Source organism: Zingiber officinale, chromosome 9B (assembly GCF_018446385.1).
Source record: "Zingiber officinale cultivar Zhangliang chromosome 9B, Zo_v1.1, whole genome shotgun sequence".
In the NCBI taxonomy this organism is placed as follows: Eukaryota; Viridiplantae; Streptophyta; class Magnoliopsida; order Zingiberales; family Zingiberaceae; genus Zingiber; species Zingiber officinale.
This window is the reverse complement of record NC_056003.1, coordinates 113,432,910-113,453,852: the sequence shown is the minus strand read 5'-3', so window position 1 is coordinate 113,453,852 and position 20,943 is coordinate 113,432,910.

Sequence of the window (20,943 nt, the reverse complement as noted above, 5' to 3'; positions counted from 1 at the left end):
CTCTTTTTTTTACACTTCAGCCTTCGACCTCGCTGCTTCACCGCTCTACCATAAAACAAAAAAGAGAAAAATAGAAGAGGAGGATGGAGAAGATGTAGAATCTCACGATGGCCTTCTCTTCTTCCTCTCCCTCTCTGTGCGTCGTTGCCATTGCTGGGGTTGTGCCTCCACTGGTGGAGCTGGTGGGGGAACGCGGTGGAGGCACAGTTGAGAAGGTGCTTATGGTGCTTGGAAGCCAGGCAGTGATACCGGAGGGGAGGGAAGCGGTGGTGGCGGTGGGTGGGATCGTCGTCCTCATAGAGGCAATGGAAACAGGACCAACAACTGGGAGAGAATTTGTTGTGCATGTGCTGCTGCAACTTGCCGCCAAAAGCCCTCGTATCCAAGGGCTCCTAGTAGGCGAAGGCGCAATTCCATCGTTGGTTGCACTATCACAGTCGGGCTCATCGAGGGCTAAGCGCAAGGTATCTCTTTTACTTGTTTTTCCGTTACTCAATCTTATATTAATCGTCTTACCAACGTCAGAATTGCTTCTTAGGTGGCGATGTTGCTGGGCTACTTGTAGGAACTGCAGTACTAGAACTAATCTGCGCTAGCGGAAGCAAGGTAAAGATGACATGGTAACGTTAATCACTGTACAAATTTTACCATTTTGCATACATTTTAAGCATTAATAGGGGACTGTTAATAGAAATAATGGAGTCTTGAGTTGACTAGGGAAAGTCTGGGACTGAGTAGTCGTGTGAATATCATTTTGGCTGTTTAGTTGCTAACAGTCTAACAATGAGTGTATCTGTAAGTGGCCACTCCTACAACGTTTTACAAATGTGTAATAGTAATATTAGTTTTAACAGAAAAAATTATAGGTCTCGGTGAGGATTCTCTGTAAGTGGCCACTCCTACAACGTTTTACAATGAGCGTATCTGTAGTGTAATTGAAAGTTTTTGTGAAATTTAGATTGTTTGTAGTAGATGGTGTTTACTAGGAGTTTAGAGTAATTTCTTATAGTCACCAATGCTTGTTGCATTGTTGCTCTAAAGGAGTGTTCAATGTGATCAAAGGAACTCAGTTGGGAACCAAAACCTAAACTTGTCTTTGTGACTCAAAAGAAACACTGGTTGAACCATATTTTCATCTGGTGCAATAGATAAATCAGAGATTGGAGGTAGCTTTGTATAAGATTGTTTTTACATACAAATTAATGCCTCAATGCTGTTGCTAATAACAATTTATTTAATATTTATTTTTGTACAAATTTCTCTTTAGTTTGAATAATGTGATTAGACATCCTGATGCATTGCAATTAGATAATGTAATGATAATGTTGTTTCAGCACTTGGAAAAATATGTCAATTTTATCGTGATGGTATTGATGTAGCTAAGGTATTGTAATTGTTCATATTTCTTTGTAATTTTTTTTTGTGCATTTCATGTGTTTTATGATTGTCAATTTTGTTGTTTGAAGACTTGTCAAAATATTTCAATTTTCTTTACTTTATACTTGTGTTGCCCTTTTTTTTGTTCTGACATTTGGTAATTGTAATCAGCTAAAGCATCCAAAATTATAAACTTTTTGATTGCTAATGGATGATATTATTTAGGTTAGATAAGGACACATTATGCATTTGTTTTATTTCAGTTTTCTGCGTGTGTTGCATCTTACGTATTTAAATTGCATCTCACCTATTTAAATCATTAGCATTTCCTTATGCTAAATAAGTGCTATCTTAGATTGAATTCGCTAGAGAATTCTAAATATTGTTGGTTTTCAATTTGTCTTTTCTCAAGACTTTGTTACTTTTTCTATAAATGTTCTTTTGCCCTTCATTATTCTTGTACTGCAAAATACTAATGAAATAGAATTTTTTTTTTTTGGTTTGATCAAGGGGAGATTTATCAACTATTACTTCAGTAACAGAGGGTTGTATGGGCATTCATGTTTACACTAGAAATCATGTTGGTTATATGTACTTTGATATGTGTGCATTTTTTGTGAATAAATTCATGCAAATAATATTATGTGTATTTTTTAAGTGGACTGAAGTTTTTTTTCAATTGGTCTTATTTTTTAGCAAGTTTTTAATCTCCATGCAGGGGTGAGGTCGTTGGAAGTGGACTTGGAGAAGCAGAAGGTGGTGGTGGTTAGAGACAACATCACTCCATTTGAAGTCCTCATTGGTGTATCAAAGGTTATGTTTGCAAAGTTGTGGCTAGACCCTTAGTTAATTGATTGCTTAGCAAGGATAATGCAAACAAAACCAAATGCAAACTTATTCTCTCTGGTATATTTTCTAGTAATTAAAAAATCTTGGCATCAATTTATTTGAAATACAAGAAAATTTATTTAAGTACTTGTTGATGAGGTTTTGAAATCATTGTATCAGTTTGTATCAGCAGAGGCAAAGCTTCCAACTAGCTATCCTTTGGAGAACTCTGAAATTGAGAAAGTTCCATTGCTGACTTCAATAGAGGCCGAATCTACTAGACATGAGAATGAGAAACTACAAGTATTTATATATGTTTGTAAGAAGTATTGTATATATATTTTGAACTTCTAGCTTCCAACTTTTTTGCATTTTCTAATCAATTAGTGGCAGGTACTTTGTGGAATGGTGAGAAACATCTTTGGACTTACCCACCACACATCACCTTTGATTCCTTACCTGGTTCTTCACCATAATTTTTGATGAAGGGAATGAACTCTTCATGTAGTCGAAATTATTTGGGATCAACTGCTTAATTTATTTCTACCTAAATTTCCATGTATCAACAACATTTCTAGGAGGACAATATGAAGTTTGAAATACCTGATATAACTCGCTGAAACTGCTTGTGGGAACTATATATTATTATCCTCCCTTTTATTCATCTTTTTCGTTTGCATATTAGCTATGAACTCTGGATGAGTTACATTTTTGTTGTTGTTGTTTGGTCTAGCAGTTGCGTCCATTGTATCCACATAATCTAGAGCTTTGCAATTATTGCTACATATATTATCCTCTAATCTTAACACCGGACAAGTTTTTAAGAGTATTATAGCATAACTTAGAGACAACACAATTACTAGGATTGAAGTTTTGAACAACGTTTATGATTTTCTGTGCATTTAGTCTCCTGCAATTTTGAATGTCTTGAGAAATAACTTCTTCCAGATTTTATTCTATTTGTATGATACAAATTGTTTATCAAGCTCTACGGTAGAGTTCCCAAAACTGTTCTTGTTGCAATGTCTTGAAAACTATGAAGCATACTAAAGTTTAATTTCCCGTTATTATTTTAATATTGCGTTACTAGACTCCAGCCTATTAAATATCATAAAGTTATTTGACTAATTTCGTTAATTTATTCTATTTTACATTTTTGCTTCTCAAGAGTAATGTAATATATCCTTGCTATGGTGTTGACTTGGAATATATCTTTACAGCTGGTCCTATCTATTTATTCATTATGCACTCCTTGTTGCTTATGTGGCTCGCTTTTCAGAGATTTTAACAAACACCTTCAATATTCACTGTATGTGCACTTTTAGTCTCTCATTAAAGTTGTATATGAAAGAAAATATATGCTATTTCCTTTGAGTTTATGTCAGCAGAAGTTTTATTTTCTCATGTTTCACTTATTTCAGCTTAATCATAGTCCAATTATTTTTTTTATCTCTAGATCTTTTTTTTGTGTTTTATTTTTGGATAGGACATTGTTCTTCCATAAGTCATCTCCATCTACCTTGTTTTTATTATGTTCAATGATTGTTTACAAGAGGTATCAGTATGATTAGGTGGTCATGAACTATTGTACTTGAAAAGTGAACTATGTTCATGTTATATTCACGATTCTACATTGAACTTTTCTTATCTTTATTTTTTAAAAATATTTTATTTTTGATAAATTTTCCTATTAATAATGACTCGACAGTGTCATGATAGTCGTGCACATTTAGGTTCATTTTTTAAAGAGCGAAATATTTTAATTATGAAAACAACTATTTCTAATTTTATTTATAGTTGCATGATGGTTTTAGCATAATGAGAACTAAAAATTTATTACTTTTAGAAGAAAAATTCTCATGTGTGGCGTTCCCAAGAAAATGTTGTACCATGAAACATATAGCTATGTCAAAATATTCATCATTTATAGCAAAAGCCTGAATATTCCAGTACTTAATAATAAGTGTCTTTAAGCCTAGATTGCAAGTAAGACAATTAAAGTTTATTTTGTGTTTTTACCTATACTATTTGATTCGTCCAGATTGATTAAAAGTTATTGAGAAATTATGACAAAAGACACAACAAATGGGAATTGGGGGTAATTGGTTTCGTTTCATTTGGACTTTGGGATATACCCATTTTTTTACTGATTTGATTAGTCAGTGACTGGTTCATGATATACATAGAGTTTACCATTAAAAACTGAACTGGTCCTTATTAAACTGGCTAAGCTATTTAGAGCATTAGTGGCTTGTGATTCATTCATGGGGATGTAAGATGGAAGTTTGTATTGAAATTTTTCATTGAAGAGCTTAATAAATGCGAAACTTTACTTGAGCATGTTATTTACCATATAAGAGATATTATAAATACTAATGGTCTTCGCTAGAGGTGTTAAACAGAAAGCAAGTATTTAATTTCCACTTAGTCATAGTTATTTTTCCTTTTCTCTCTTAGTTCATGTTGGACTTGTTGTTATCCTTCATTAAACGTTTATAGACAACATTGTCTTTTATAACTTTTTTCATTAAATTTGTCTCTTATCTTTTCAATGGTAGATTTATTAACTCTTTTTTTTTTTTCATCAATGAGTATGCCTTTTGTGATCTTTGTTGGTACTCTGATGATTTTACTTGGTTATGTGAGTTTCACATCAAATGTTTGCGACTATAAACATCAAAACTTGTGCAGGTGCTTGTTTACCATGATTGCTGGGAATGTTGCAACATCCTCATTATGCCAAGGTAAATTTGTTTTTAATCAAATTTTCTTTATCCTGATCTGTCCTTTATCTGTCCTTTGCAAGTAGAGTTCTAAGACGACACTTCTGTCCTGAATTCAGTGAAATTAATTGATTGTAGAAGAAGAGAAGAAGCAAAAATCTTGGCTTTGAAAACATTGCAGAGGAGAGGTCACGACGTATAGAAAAACTAAAATATTATTTGTCAGAAGGATTTTGGTGATAAGATATCATTGTATGAATTTATATTTTATGGTTGTTTACTTTAATTTGCAATAATGTACTCTTTGTGTATATGGTAAAGAGTCAATATATATGATTTGCTACAAGTTTGTATATATAAAAAGTGATCATTTAAATTAGGATATTTATGTTGTAGAAAATTGATTATTGTATATTGTTTATAGACAATGTTTTATTGACAACGATTTATTGTTATCTAGTGTGTTTAGAAATGACAACGGTTAAATTGATATGTTGAGAAATGACAATGTTTAAAATGGACAAACGACAATGGTAAAAAACTGTTGTATCAGACTAAAAAAATCATTAGATTTTTATGTGTATATTTTTTAAATAAAATAGTAAAAATTGTTGTGAAAGAGACAAAAAAATCATTGTCGTTATCTGCGTTGAGAAAGATAGGATCGTTCAAAGACAACGGGAAAACTCTTGTTTTTTTACTTTAAACACAACAGTTATAAACTATTGTCATTTTTGAAAAAAAAACATTATAATATTTATCACATACACAACAGTTCAACTTAAAACACAATTGTGAAAAATCATTGTGTTTCAAGTAAATAGACAATGGTTTTTAACAATTGTCTTTGAGCGATCCTATCTTTCTCAACGCAAATAATGACAACAATTTTTTTACCTCTTTCACAACATTTTTTCACTGTTGTGTTTGTGTATTTTTATTGTAGTGCACGCTAGTACTGGTTATTGAATTGCAACGCCATAGTATTTCTAGTTTTTGAAATCCAATGAACCCTAGTGCTGGTTATTGAATTGCAACGCCATAGTATTTCTAGTTTTTGAAATCCAATAAATTTTTGATCAAAACTTATCGATGGATTTACAGACCCTAAGTCCTAAACCCAATACAAAATCAATGAATGCAAGTTAATGTGTGAAAGGCAAACCCTAAACAAGTACAAGAGATGGGGACTACATTAGAAACTGGATACATACTTTTAGAGAGGTTGAAAACATCTTCTTGTGTGATTTTGAAATAGGAGTACAGTTTACAATATGAGAGGAGGGAGATGACCAGTGTTGGCGTAACCCTAAACTCGAATGGGAGAGGAAAAACTTATTAGTAAGTGAGTTTCGACGATAATCTTAACTCACTTGTCGCGAGTTGAGAGGGGAACAAAATGACATGTGTGTAGGGTTTCAACTTCTAAGATTTTTGGCGACGTGAGAGAGAGATTTCTTTTGATGAGCTATAAGAGAAGATATTTGCTTTCCCCGAGCAGAGATAGAAGATATTTTAGTAATTCCTTGATTAGAAAGAAATGTCGAGGTTATGTGCATCTGAACCAAATAATTTTTTTTTTAAAATGCGGCTCAGATGCTTGGAAAAAGGGAATAAGGTAAGTTGTTGGTGAGAGAGGTAAAATGAGAATGAGGTGTACTCTTTGGGCAATATGAAACTTAGGTATGCCTTTTGAGAATTCGGCAACTTTAGGTGCACGCTTTGAGAAATTACTGATACTGGTATGTAATTCTAAAATAGTTAAAAATAATATAACAATTTTATCTAAAATTGGTGCATTCATAGGGGGCAAAGAGCGTATAAAATGTTTATTTGTAAAAAAATATGATTATGTCATGTTAACGGTCCCCTCACGACTACCCCCACGCCATTGAAAGGGAGCTCATCAGGATCGAACTCAAATTGATAAGTGCATGTATGGGTCTGCATAAGTGATAAAATTCTCTTTTGAATCTCAACCCCCCATTATTATCATTATCTTATGCACTTACAAACTATCCAACCTTGGCGGTCATAAAGATGTTTATTTGTAAATTTAGAATAGTTTTATCTAAAATTACTATATGGAGTTAACATATTCAAAATTAAAAAGAATATATAAATGACTCTTTATTCATTGTTCATTTCTAATGTAGAACTCTTTATTAAAAGATTCATGGTGTGAACTAGGAATCTTCATTGATGACAAGAAGATAACAAAACCACAAAAGCCGTACATAAATTTCCATAAATAAAAGCAACGCGCTAGGAATCTTCATAGATGACAAGGAGATAACAAAACCACAAAAGCCATACATAAATTTCCATAAATAAAAGCAACGCATAGGAGCATGTTTTTTTTTTTTTTAATCAAAGTAGATGGATGATTTAGAGTTTAGGATTTAAGTTAATCGTGTAGGTAATGCAGGTTAAGAAATTCCTTAAATTTTCATTAATGCTAACGAGCTATTTATTACAAACACAGTCATTGGGTATATATTCTTATGCTCCGTTGCCCACCTTTTCAGTGAAAAAAAAATCTCTTAAATTATGATAAAATAAATATAATATTAGTAAAAAACAAGAAATTTTTCTGTATATGATCCTACTGTCAATGAAAAAGAAATTGAAATAAAAATCAAGAAGGGAGAATGCTTAAAATAAAGAACAACTCATCAAATTTATCAAAAAAATAAAACTTTATTAATAATAAATAGATTAATATATGTACTTAAATTCTAATTTTATAGAAAGAATAGACATCTTTTGAAAAAAAAACTTCTTGAATGAAATCGAAATTAACATAATAGACACTGACATAAATAAATTAGGATATATAAATATTAGAAATATCAAAATTATCATAAATATTATAAAAATAAAAAATATTTAAAAATAATAAAATATTTAAATTCTCAGTTGGGGGTCTAAATGATAAAATTTAGATCCAAAAGTTAACACTTACGGATATCCTATAATAAATATATTTTTAAAAATTATGTACACATAAATATTAAGTTTGATTCCAAATCTCGAATAAAAAATTATGCCCTTTAAAATGGACCTACATCAGTATATATCATTGCACTGGACATCGAGAGACCATCTTTATCTTTGACTAATTTTCGTGGATATTCACGTGTTGTATACTTCGAACGAAACCAAATGCCGTGACAATGAGGGCTTTGTTCGCATTGCCATAAGATTGCATGTGTTTACATCGTCACAATTATGGATGTATGTCCATGTTCAAATAATGAGCGAATCACGCCTCCGGGAAAATCGGAGATATGAAAATTTTAAATGAGTTACGATTGACTAAACACTTGACGATAGAAGTTCAATAAAAAATTGACATGAAACAGAAAGTTCAAATTATAAGATCGAACATGACGTTAGAGGAGAAATGAACGTTGTTAAGAATTTGGAATTTTTAAAACCGCAGACTGTTGATTATTAAAGCCGCGGGGTCACATGAACTCTAATTACTTTCAGACTTAATGTGACTTCAAAGTTGTTAAGTTTACTTGACTTAAATTCTAAGCTTATTAATTTATCACCTATCTAATGTCATTGAAGCTTTAGCGTGACCCGCGGCTTGAAATGTTTTTTCAAAATGCGACCATTGCCGGTTGACTAATGTCATAAGCTGAATGTGAAAATATAAATTTAAAGCCACGGGCTGTTGCCGATCGAGTAAGTAAGCTTCAATGACATTAGATAGGTGATAAATTAATAAGCTTGAATTTAAGTCTAAGTCTTAACAACTTTGAAGTCACATGAAATCTCAAAGTAGACTAAAGGCATTTAGCTAGTAATCAAGTAGAACTTGCAAATAGAATAGACAAAATAAAATTAAACATTCTACAAGTCAACATAAAAGCTAAAACTAGTCAACTAAAGTCACTACAAGTCAATACGAGTTCATATAAGTCAAACCAAGTCTAAAAATTAATTAAGCATGTAAGCATTAAACTTATAACGAGGGAATACGTAATAACTTAAGTTTTAAAATGATAATTAACTTAACATGGCTTGAATAATTAATAGGCTTTTGAATGATCATGTAAGTATAGATAAGTAAGCTCTAAGTAAGCAATAGTCTTATAATCATCTTAAGTAAGCTCAAATATCTACTTAGTACATCAAAACATGGTAGGCTTAATTAGCATGAAATCTTTGAAATCAAATGAGGTCAAGTCAAAATAAAAATATAATCATGTATCTTGATAAATTAGCTAAGTATCAACATCTGAAGTTATGTTTAACTTTAAAGGCAAAAGAAGTCATCATTTGACAAGTCAAAATAAGTTAAACTAGTTAAATCTAACAAGACCTAAATCCTAGCCTCAGTAACTTGCGAAATTTGTATCTTCTCCTATGTTTGAGCTATGGTTAATAGAGTTGAATCCATATAATAAACATGATATTTGGAAATTCAATACGAATTATGTCAAACGCCCTTCGGTTGTCTGGAGAATGGTTAAATCTCATCTTGACCCAACTTGCTCAGTTTGTTGATGATGTCATCTTCTGATCGCCTAGAAGTTATTTTGGTTGCTCCTATCCCCGACCAATCGTTTGGACCCTCTAAAATCTCTTCATCGAGAATTATCACCAGTCAACCGCCCTTGGACTCTATCTGATTGCCTAGAATCATCAAACATGCTTTCTTATAGTTGGTACACGTAATAAATATGAAATCAAATATAAAGTTACTCGTACTTACATTGAGTTTAGATATTCAGCCTCCAGCTAACTCATCTAGACTAAGGCGCCAAGTTGCAGCTCCCGGCTGTTTTCACTTGGACTTGTTTGCCAAGACTTCAACTCTCAATTGACTCCACTTGGAATTTGTTGCTTAGTCTCCAATCAAGATTTAGCACATGCCTAATTTTCAATCAGGACTTTAGATACCTAGATCCACTAGGACTTAGTTACTGCATGGTTCACAATCAGGATTTTAACACTTGTCAAGTATCCTTCACTTGCAAACTTGGCACAACTTGTTAGATCATAATTAACCTAACTTTAACCTTAGTCATATATCAAAAACTTTGGGTCAAAAACTTTGACAAGTTAAGGTGGATCGAATGTTGGGCAAAGGAAAGCTCTGGTAGATTGAGGTCAATCGGATATCAGGCAAGATGAGAATTTAACTTTGAAAATGTTAAAATAAGACTAGTAGTCCATTGCTAGGTAGTAGCAATTGACTAGCAAATCTTAAATCCCAAATTCAAGGCAAGAGGTTCGAGTGAACAAAAATGGGGTCATGGTGCTCAGGCAAGGGTTTCGCCGAGTTAGAACTCGGGAACCCACTCGGGCTCAAGAGTCGATGTTCGGCCGAGTTGGATCTCGGGAACTCACTTGTGCTTGGGAGTCAATGTTCAGTTGAGTTGACACTCAGGAACCCACTTGGGCTCGGGACTTGGAGTCGGGACACAATAATTAGGTGGGCCCACTCGGGCTCGGGACACGACAATCGACGATGACCCACTCGAGCTGAGTACACGATAGTTGACCGTAGAACACTCATGGTTGGGACACGACAGTTGGTTGCGACCCACTCGGGGTCAAGACATGGTAGTCAACCCGACCTACTCAGGCTTGGGCCTTGACAATCATCGATGACCTACTTAGGCTCGGGCTTCAGCGTTCGATCGTGACCTCAACCCACTCGGGATTAGGACACGGCAGTCGACGACAATCCCACTTAGGCTCGAGTTGGATTGCACATATGATGCTACCAATCAATTGTTAAATCAGTTCGAGCGAACAGAATGCTCTTAAATTGATTGACCAGTTCAAATGGTGGCTAGCAATTGATTGTTGTGTCTCAGTAATTGATTGATGGTAGTCAAATAGCGTTGAAAGAGCCGTTATAGGTGTCAACGGTTGAATTATATTGAAACAATTGATTGGGCAATTGATTGTTAAGAGGAAATTGTAGACTAATAAGAAACAATTGAAAGCAACAAGAAGCATCCAAAGCAAAGTTCACGTGTGTAAATGCGTTTGTTTCAATTTCTTTTAATTTGATTTCATTTGTATGTTTATATTTGATTGTGTTTGTTGCAGAAATAAATTGTAAGAAATGTTTCCACCTCCGGAAGATATATGAGAAGGATAGTGGTGGTAATCGTTAAGACTAGACATTGGACGTAGTGGCTTTGGAATGCAGTGAACCAAGTAAAACTAAGGGGGCGCTTGGTTCATTCCTAGGAATAGGAATCGGAATGAGAATCATTGTATTGTGGAATGAGAATGAGTATGAGCATGGATATCACTCTTAAAAACAATGTTTGGTTAGTTGCATATTTTCTATCTGAATAAATCAAAATTTCCTTTTTTACCCTTAAAGGAAAATAAGAGAAAAAATTATATATGAGAGAAAGATGAATGTGAGAGAAAAATATGATGAAAGAGAATGATGAGAGAGAAAGTGTGATGCCAATGAATGAAGAGAGAGAAAGTGTGATGAAAAAAATGAGAAAAGAGAGTGTGATAGGAGAGAGCATGATGGGAGAAGATGGGAGAGAAAGTATGATGGGTGAGGATGAAGAGAGAGAAAATGTAATGAGGAAAAACGAGGAGAGAGAGTGTGATGAGAGAGATTGAGGAGAGAGAAAGTAAGATGAGAGAGAAAGTGTGATGAGAAAAAAAAAGAACAATGAGTGTGATGAGAGAGATTGAGGAGAGAGAAAGTATGATGGGAGAGAAAGTGTGTTGAGGAAAAAAAGGAGAGAGTGTGACAAGAGAGATTGAGGAGAGAGAAAATGTGATGAGAGTAAAAGTGTGATAAGAAAAAAAAGAGAAAAGAGAGTGTAATGGGAGAAATTGAGGAGTAGGGGTGTCAAAAATGAACCCGACCCGACGACCCAACCCGAGTCGACCCGAAAAAAATCAGGTTCGGGTTGGGCATTTTCGGGTTCGGGTCGGGTTCGGGTTGGAGGGTTGGAGAGTTAAAAAATTTCGGGTTGGGTCGGGTCGGGTTCGGGTTGACCCGGGTTGACCCGGGTTGACTTAAATATAGGGTTTTGTGGGATTTTTTGGGGTTAAATCAAATTTTCTTTTAAAAATTTAGATGTTTTTATGTATATTAATATCATGTTTGTATGATAATGATGGAGTATTGAGATAAAAGTGAAGAATTATAGGGAAAATAGTCCAAAAAAGTCGTTTTGAATCGGATTTTCGGGTTATATGGGTCGGGTTCGGGTTGATCGGGTTGGTCGGGTTCGGGTTCGGGTTTAGGTGTTTTGGGTTGAAGTCGGGTTCGGGTCGGGTTTGGGTTGGGTTAAAAAAAAACAAAAAAAAAATCCAACCCGACCCAACCCGACCCGACCCACCCGAATTGACACCCCTATTGAGGAGTGAGAAAGTATGATGAGAGAGAAAGTATGATGAGAAAAAAAGAAGGAAGAGAGTGCGATGGAAGAGATTGAGGAGAGAGAAAGTGTAATGAGAAAAAAATAGTGTGATAGGAGAGAGAAAGTGTGTGATAAAATGACGAGAGAGAAAACATGATGAGAGAGAACAAGGAGAGAGAAGTGATACAAAAGAAAAAATAAATAAATATATTTTGATATTTGATATTAAGGGAGAAAATTTTAATTTTAGGTCAAGAGTATTTTTGGAATAAGGGAATATTTTGATTGATGAAAATGGGGTAATGGCTCATTGAAGGGGAGGTACATGAGAATGAGCTATTACCCAATTTCAAGGATTCATTCCCTTATTTGTATTCCTATTCCCATAATACAAACATTAACAATGACAATCAATGATTTCCATTCCCATTCCCCACTCCTATTTCTCTAAACCAAATACCCCCTAAATGTGTTTAAGCTGATAATCATATGATAAATTTATATAATTACGTAAAGATTGAATCTCGACAAAATTATAAAAATAACCTCTCACATAGGAGTCTATTCAATAATTTATTTACTTCTTCCTAATAGTAGGAGGCAGTCATTATTTTTATTAGGATGACGGATTTCACCGTAGAATTGTGTTCTTATTTTATTTTATTAGCATCGCTTCAAGTTTATTACTGTGTAATATCATGGAAGCAATAAGAGTTATTTACCCCATGTGTCCTAATAGTTGTTACACAGCTATTATAATGTTGTTAGAGAATTATTAACTGATATATAATTTTATCATATCATAACATCTACGCATGGTAGGAGTTTGTATTTATCACTCTTTAGCTTTTACACGTTATCTTAGTCATAGCTGCTATAATTGAAATAAATATATTCTCAAAATAAAAAAATATACGGTGGAATATCCATTTAATAATTATATATAAAATAGATTAATTCGACGATTGATTAAATATGAAATACTTTTTTTATTTTGATTTTTTTTTTAACTCGGTCCGTTAGTATTTCCACAACCCGGACCGGCAGGCGCCTCTCCCCTTCGCTGGCCGAACCGGGTTCTACTTTTTTTTGAACGCCAGGTATCCCGCTAACGTCGAATCAGCGTGTCGGTCTGCGTTGAATTCTTTCTTTGGCTTCTGGTCCTGCTTTCATTTCGAAGGTTCTCGGGTCGAGTCGATCGGTAGTTGAGATGTCGTCTACCTTCTTTTCCCATCCCATTTCGTCAAACTTCCGCGTTGTGTTGCACACCAAAATTAAGCTCGATCCTTTAGGCCAACAAGCATCACTAATTAATTAGCATTTGCTGAATTTAAAATTAATAAAAAAAAATATGTAAAAAGGTTAATGCATGGTAATAATTAACTATGCCGCTAGTAATTAAATTTTTCAATTTTTTTTTAAATGTGTCGTGGCATTTTCTCCGTTTTTTTATTAAAAAACATTCTTCAAATTATTGACCACTTTTACTAATACTATATAAATAGGCAATCAAATAATATAGTTAAAAATGTCTAATAATGAGCAAATTAGATCATGGATTAAGAAGCTGGCAATAGCTATTTTTTTTAATTAAGTAGCTTGGCTCCATTATAATTGCTGCATTAATGTAACACTTTCACATAATTGCAAATAATATTGTTTGTCCGTATTAGAGATTCTTAATAATTGCATAAAACAAAAAAATAATAATAATAATAATTTTTTTTAATATTTATTGGATCGGTTGACAAATAAAGTTGGGGGTGGCCCATGGACCCCACGCATCTCGAGAGTTTTCTGGGACCCCAACCCATCTGTTATTCTTGAAATTGGATGGAATCGATAGGTTCAATCATAGTTGGTAGAATCGCGATCCTACGTAGGGTCAAGATCGGATCGTAGAATTATACTATCCTACCAAAAATCCTTAAAATTTTATCATACATGATTAATAATTAGAAAAAATACCTAAAAATTCATTTACATATAAATAAATAACTAATTTTGTATATATATTAATTATTTACACTAACACATCAAATTACATTACTACATGTACAAATTTAAATTAACTTGTAATTCAACTATCTCGCATAGTAATAATATTTATATTTTCATATCATAAAATGAAAAAATATAAAATATCTATTACCACAATAATAATAACACATACAATGTCAAAAATATTTCCTTGATTTATAAGATAATTCTATTTAAATGTCAACAAAGCATCTAACGTATATAACAGAAGCTATTGAATCCTTTGATTCAAATATGAATGTCGGAAATAATCTTGTAAAGACTGATTGATGCCACATAATACTAGACAATAGGCATCCAAAAACTTATTATTTTGAGAAAAATAAATGACAGAATATTATTGATAAAAAATTAACTCAAAAATAATTAAACATATATTTAAATAATTTAAAACTCTAATAAGATGAAAAAAAGATAATGGTTAAGGATAAACTTTGAAATTTATTAAAGATATCTGAACGAGCTTAAATTTGATATATTATAGGCCCCGTGGTTCAATCTGAGTTAAAAGTTATGACCTCTCAAAGCTTCCACGGATCCTGCTCTGATTCTGCTCCGATCCTGCTCCGATTCTACCGATTCTGCTCCGATCCTACCGATCCTGCAGCGATCCTACTGCAAAAACGATTCTGCACGATCCTGGATCGATTTTGGGTTTCTGGATCGTAGGATCGTACGATTCTATGATCCGGATCGTGATTTTGTAAACTATGGGTTCAATTATTATTCAACTTAGAATTTTCTATAGAAAATCGATTAAAAAAATACATATCGAAAAGGAAAAAAAAAGGAATTCAATAGTGTCGATCGGGATAAACCCAATAGGTCATACGTAAGCATAGGACTAGTCGTAATCACTTTTAAATTTTAAATACAGGAGCTTATAATTATACTACAAGAAAAGCAAAGCAATCTTGAACTCTAATTCAATCATATTTAAGAAGCTCAATTATATTTCTTTAATAGTGTAATTAAAAAAATGATAATATCCTTATCTTCGACCAAGAAGTCAAATAATATCCCCATTTAGATAAATAAATTGAAATCATGATAAAAAAGATGAAGTATACGACGGATAATGATATTTGAAAACTTGTCGAATTATTTGAAGATATAAAATTTATTAGTTATAAATAGATATTTAAAAGTAAATAGGATTTATATGATAATGTTGGAAAGTATAAGACTCATCTAATCATCAAATGATTCACTCAAAAGGAGAATATTAATTTTTAAAAAAGGAGGATATTAATTATAAGAAGACTTTTACATTGGTTTCGATAAAAGACTCCATTAGGGTAATTATAATACTTGTAACTCATTATGACCTAGAGTTACATCAAATAAAGTTAAAATTGTATTTTTCAATGGAAATTTTGAAAAAACTATATATATGGTGCAGCCAGAGAACATCAAGCTAGGAGATTCAAAGCACATAATATGTAAATTAAAAAAAAAAAATCCATTTATGGTTTCAAGCAGACATCTTGGCAATGGTTTATGAAGTTTGATCAAGTGATTTTTTTCATACGATTTTAAAGAGAATTAAATTGATCAATGTTTATATATCAAGTTTAGTGGGAACAAATTTATTATACTTGTTTTGTATTTGGACTATATTTTACTGATAAACAATGATAATGATATGTTGTTAGAAACCAAGTAATTTTAATCAAGTGAATTTAAAATGAAGAATCTTAGTGATACATCTTTTGTCTTATACATACAGATTATTCGTTATCGTTCAAGGTGAAAACTTGGACTATCATAAAAGACCTATTTAAAAAAGGTACTCATTAGCTATAACATACAAAATTGTGCTCTTAGCGACACATCTGTGTCAAAGGGTGATAAACTTAACTTGTAGTAATATCCACGATATGAACTTGAGATTAAAGAGATACGGTAATTCCTTTATGCATCAGCAATAGGGAGTTTAATATATGCTTAAGTATATATGCGTCCAGATTTTGCTAGGGATATTATAGGTAGATATTTGAGTAATCCTAAACTAAAGCATTAAAAATTTAGAAAGAGGGGTATGCGATATTTGCAACGAACTAAGGATTACATACTCAAATAATAGAGATTACATCATTTAGAGATTATTAAATATTCAGATTCTGATTTTATTGGACGCTTAGATAGCAGGAGGTTCACCTCAAGTTATATCTTCATGTTGGCCGGAGTGACTATATCATGAAAAAGCGTCAAACAAATTAATAGTCACTTCCACTATAGAGGTAGAATTTATAACTTGCTATGAAACTTCCAATCGAGGGATATCGATGTAGAACCTTATTACAGAATTATAGATCATTGAGGACATTGACAGGTCATTGATGATCAACTATGATAATAAAATTACAAAAATATATTCTAAAAATAATCGTAGTTTGTCGAAATTTAAACACATTTATGGTAGTTAAAGAAAGAGTTTAGAGTGATTAAATTATGAATCTATGATAGAGTATATAAGGAAAGATTCCATATTAGCGGATCCACTCACCAAGGGCTTGTCACCCAAAGTGTTTCATTAACATGTGTTGAATATGAGGGTTCTTCATTTTGATGAAGTACTCATTTAGTAGGAATCTATATTTTGGTGTAATACTTTATCTTAATGAACACATATATTATCGTATGTACTAATGTTTTTACATGCTAACATAAAGATATCACAACTTACTATTACTATTTTACATACGGTATTTGTAAATGTGATATAGGACTCTATTTTGAGTTATAAGGTTAAATCATGATTTACTACTACGGTTTATCATAAGGTATTAACAAATATGATTTGGACCTAATTTGGGTATAAGGAGGACTTATTGAGAATAAACATATACATATCACATTTCGTGTCATTCTTATATTGCACATCCACATTTGATCTATGTCATTAATAAAATTAGTACCGTGATTGTTGTTGGATCTTGTTATAGTTATAGTAACTCTAATTTCTTTAGTCCTATACTAATTGAATTAATGAGCCAGATTATTTAAAGGAGTATTTAATCTAAAATTTTTGCATGTTGAGCACAACTAAGGTGTTGTGTGGTGCATACAATATCACATATAGCCGAAGTGAGAGATTGAAAGATTAAGGCTACGTTTGGTTGAGCGTAATGTAATTGAGCTTGTAATGTAATCAAATTTGTAATGTAATGTAATCTTGATTACATTACTACGTTTGGTAATGAAATGTATGTAATCTTTGATTACAAAGGTAATTACATTCTTTTGTTTGGTGTCCATTATTTTTATAAGGAATGTAATTCGTATTATTATAAAATGACAAAAATAACTTACGACTTCTACCAGCGGGCGCTACATCTCTGTCGGAGCTTGCCGTTGGTGGGCGGTGACAGACTAGGGGTATATTTGACATTCAAATTTTTGTTAAAAAAGGTGACCTCGTAATGTAATCGGATTACAATGAGTTTGTCTTGTAATCCAGATTACAAAACTTCATTATATTTTGTAATCCAGATTACATTATATTACAAGTTAAAAATGAAACCAAACAAAATAATCAGCCTTGTAATGTAATCTGGATTACATTACAAGGCAGATTACACCCTACCAAACGCAGCCTACGCCTCTATTTGGTGGCCTAATATGAGATTGATAATAACACATAACGATTTTGTCATTAAGGATTTAAACCTCAATTAAGTGATATAACACTTTAAGCTTGAAGTGGGGTTTAGACTATTGGATGTAGATTCAATGTATTGATCTAATAACTTGGTTCGTTAACATTAATGGACTATTAACGAATTATGAGCTTTAAGTGGGTGATCACTGTAAGATGAGCCTAGTATATAAGGAAGAAGACTTGAGACATTTGGGCATGCTCCTGATTTTGGTTGCTTCATCTTCCTCCTCTTTTCCCATTAAAGACTAAGGTTGTCGCTCATTCTCATAGAAGATTTTTATGGTTTGTAGGAATTCATCCGACCATAAGTAAGGAACAATGACTCTTGCGATGGATTCAGATCAGTACTCTCTTGCCATGACATTCGGTTTTCTAATGTAACATAACAGATGATAATAACTAAATCCTACGATGCACCATATGGTTTCGTTCCGATGTATCACTATTGCATGCTTTCAATACAAACCTTTATTATAAATTTGTCCTACCAACTTCGGTATGTATAAATTTTATTTTATACATTTTTCCCTATATAGAGAGAATGGATAGAACTTCTGAGTTTTAGGATCATCATTATGTTCACAATTTGAAAGAACAAATATTTTATTATTTTTACCTTTTGCTTAACTAACACCATCATGTTACATAATGAAATGCAAAATGATAGAAGATTGCATCATCATAATTGTGAGTATTTTGTCTATCTTAAGAATTTTGAAGGCGTTTGGTAAAAATTAACAAGGTAAATCTCGAGTGAAATGTAATTTTTTCTTTTTATAATAATTGATTGCTAATTTATAATGTATTTTATGAGTTTAACAAATTTATCATCTTACTTTTAAAAATAATAAATCTTTTATATACAATATAAAATTATAACAAATTCATTGTATATGTAAATTTTCATCTAAGTGTTTATAATGACCCATACCTAAGAATCATGCACTCAACCTCTTTGCCAAATTCTAGCTTTGTATACCTAAAAGGAGGGGCAATGTTCGTGAGAAGGTAAAGAGGACTACATAATCTTAAGCTACATTAGAGACTCAAAATTTCCATCTATCATTGTTAGTTGTGGGCGTGGAAAGGCACGAGGGAGGAGAGGATCAAAGTTAGTTTGACAAGTGAAGACCTTATCGATGCAAGAAATTGAACTCTCATGAAATAAGCAAGTCGATATGAAGTTGTGAATAATTGAGTGATATTGCTATAATATGAATTATCACTTCCTCCACGTCCATGTCCAGGAGCGGAGCTAGGATATTAATTCAGTATAGACATGGTCGCTAGTACTATCTAACATGACAATGATGTGACAATCTCACAAGCAATAGTTGCCCCACCAAGTAGTGATGTGGTCGTTGCGCAATGCAACCACGCCGCTGCCTTACGGGCAATGACCATTTCGCGAATGGCAGCACCAAGTAGCACCATCACCACTACCTTGCAAGCAATATAATGGCTGTTTCACGAGCGGTTGTGTCATTGCCTGGTAAGGCAGTGATCGTGTTGTTGTTTGGTGGGGCAGTGACCGCTCAGGGGCTGCCACATCACTGCCTCAGCGCAAGCGGCTGCATCGCCGCGTTGTATCTTTTGTATTGAACAAGAAAAAAATTAGGATTACCTTTGAGCAAAATATTGCTTATTGTGTGCGGGACATTGCTTGCTTCGAAAAGGGAAGAAGACATAGGGTTGCTTGCTACGGAGAGGGAAGAATATAGAGGGTTGTTTGCTATGGAGAGGGAAGGAAACAGTCCAGGCAGAGGACATTGTTTGCTAGCTTGCCACGGAGATAGAAGGAGACGGAGGGTTGTTTGTGCTACGGAGAGGGAAGAAGATAGAGGGTTGCTTGCTATGGAGAGGGAAGGAAACAGTCCAGATACAGGACATTGTTTGCTAGCTTACCACAGAGATAGAAGGAGACGGAGGGTTGTTTGCTATGGAGAGAAAAGAAGACAATCTAGACCAAAGGCATCGTTTGCTAGCTTGTTACGGAGAGAGAAGGTTGGAAGGAGACGAAGCCAGGCTATTCCTTTTGGAGAGGGCCTTGGGTCAAAATATGTATAATAATTTTTTATTATTTTATGGCCAATGTAGATGACTATTGGGCTCACATTGTCTCCGGCCATGCTTAAAGCCATAGGAAAAATAGTGTAGATAAGTGTAGTAAGCACATTACTCGTATGTTTTTATTGACCCAACAAATATAATAGCGTGGCTTAAGTAAAAAAAATAAATAAAGTTTTGATAATTATTATAATTATAATTATTTAGATTGTGTATTGTCACAAACAACTTCCTTGTGAAGAATGGACCATATTTAGTCCAATATAGTAAATGAGAAGTGTCATATCTTTCAATTCTCCTCACCTCATCTATCAAAGCGTAAGGTCATTCATGGTGATAAAAGACGAATACGTTCACCCCTAGCTCCCCGTTAATTCATTCCAGGATCAACACGAAGGAGGTAAATCACAGGCGGCTACTACTCTTTAGAATAGTGACTAACACATAAGACAAGCATTAGCCACTAGATCCATTTGAGGGGATAAAGTGTAAAGCCATTCATGATGATAACACCTCATGCGCTAGCCACTAGATCCATCCGAGAGGACAGTATAAGGTCATTCATGCCCCTGGACTTGGGTGCAATGGTAAAAAATTTGACAGATCGAGAGTTTAAATCTCACGCATAGCAAATTACATTTAAACAATTTATGACATTGAGCCGTACATTTGTACTTCTCAATTTATTTTATTAGTTGGAGGAAAATTTTGATAGGATTAAATTAATCATCTTAAACATTAGTTGGATCGTAAAAAATTACTAATAAAAAAATTATAAAGTTATTCATTTTCCCTCTCTTGTCCTGTGTTAAGTCATCAATTCATGCCAATAGCGATTTAATCAAGCTAATTATTATCTTTTAAACTTTTTAAT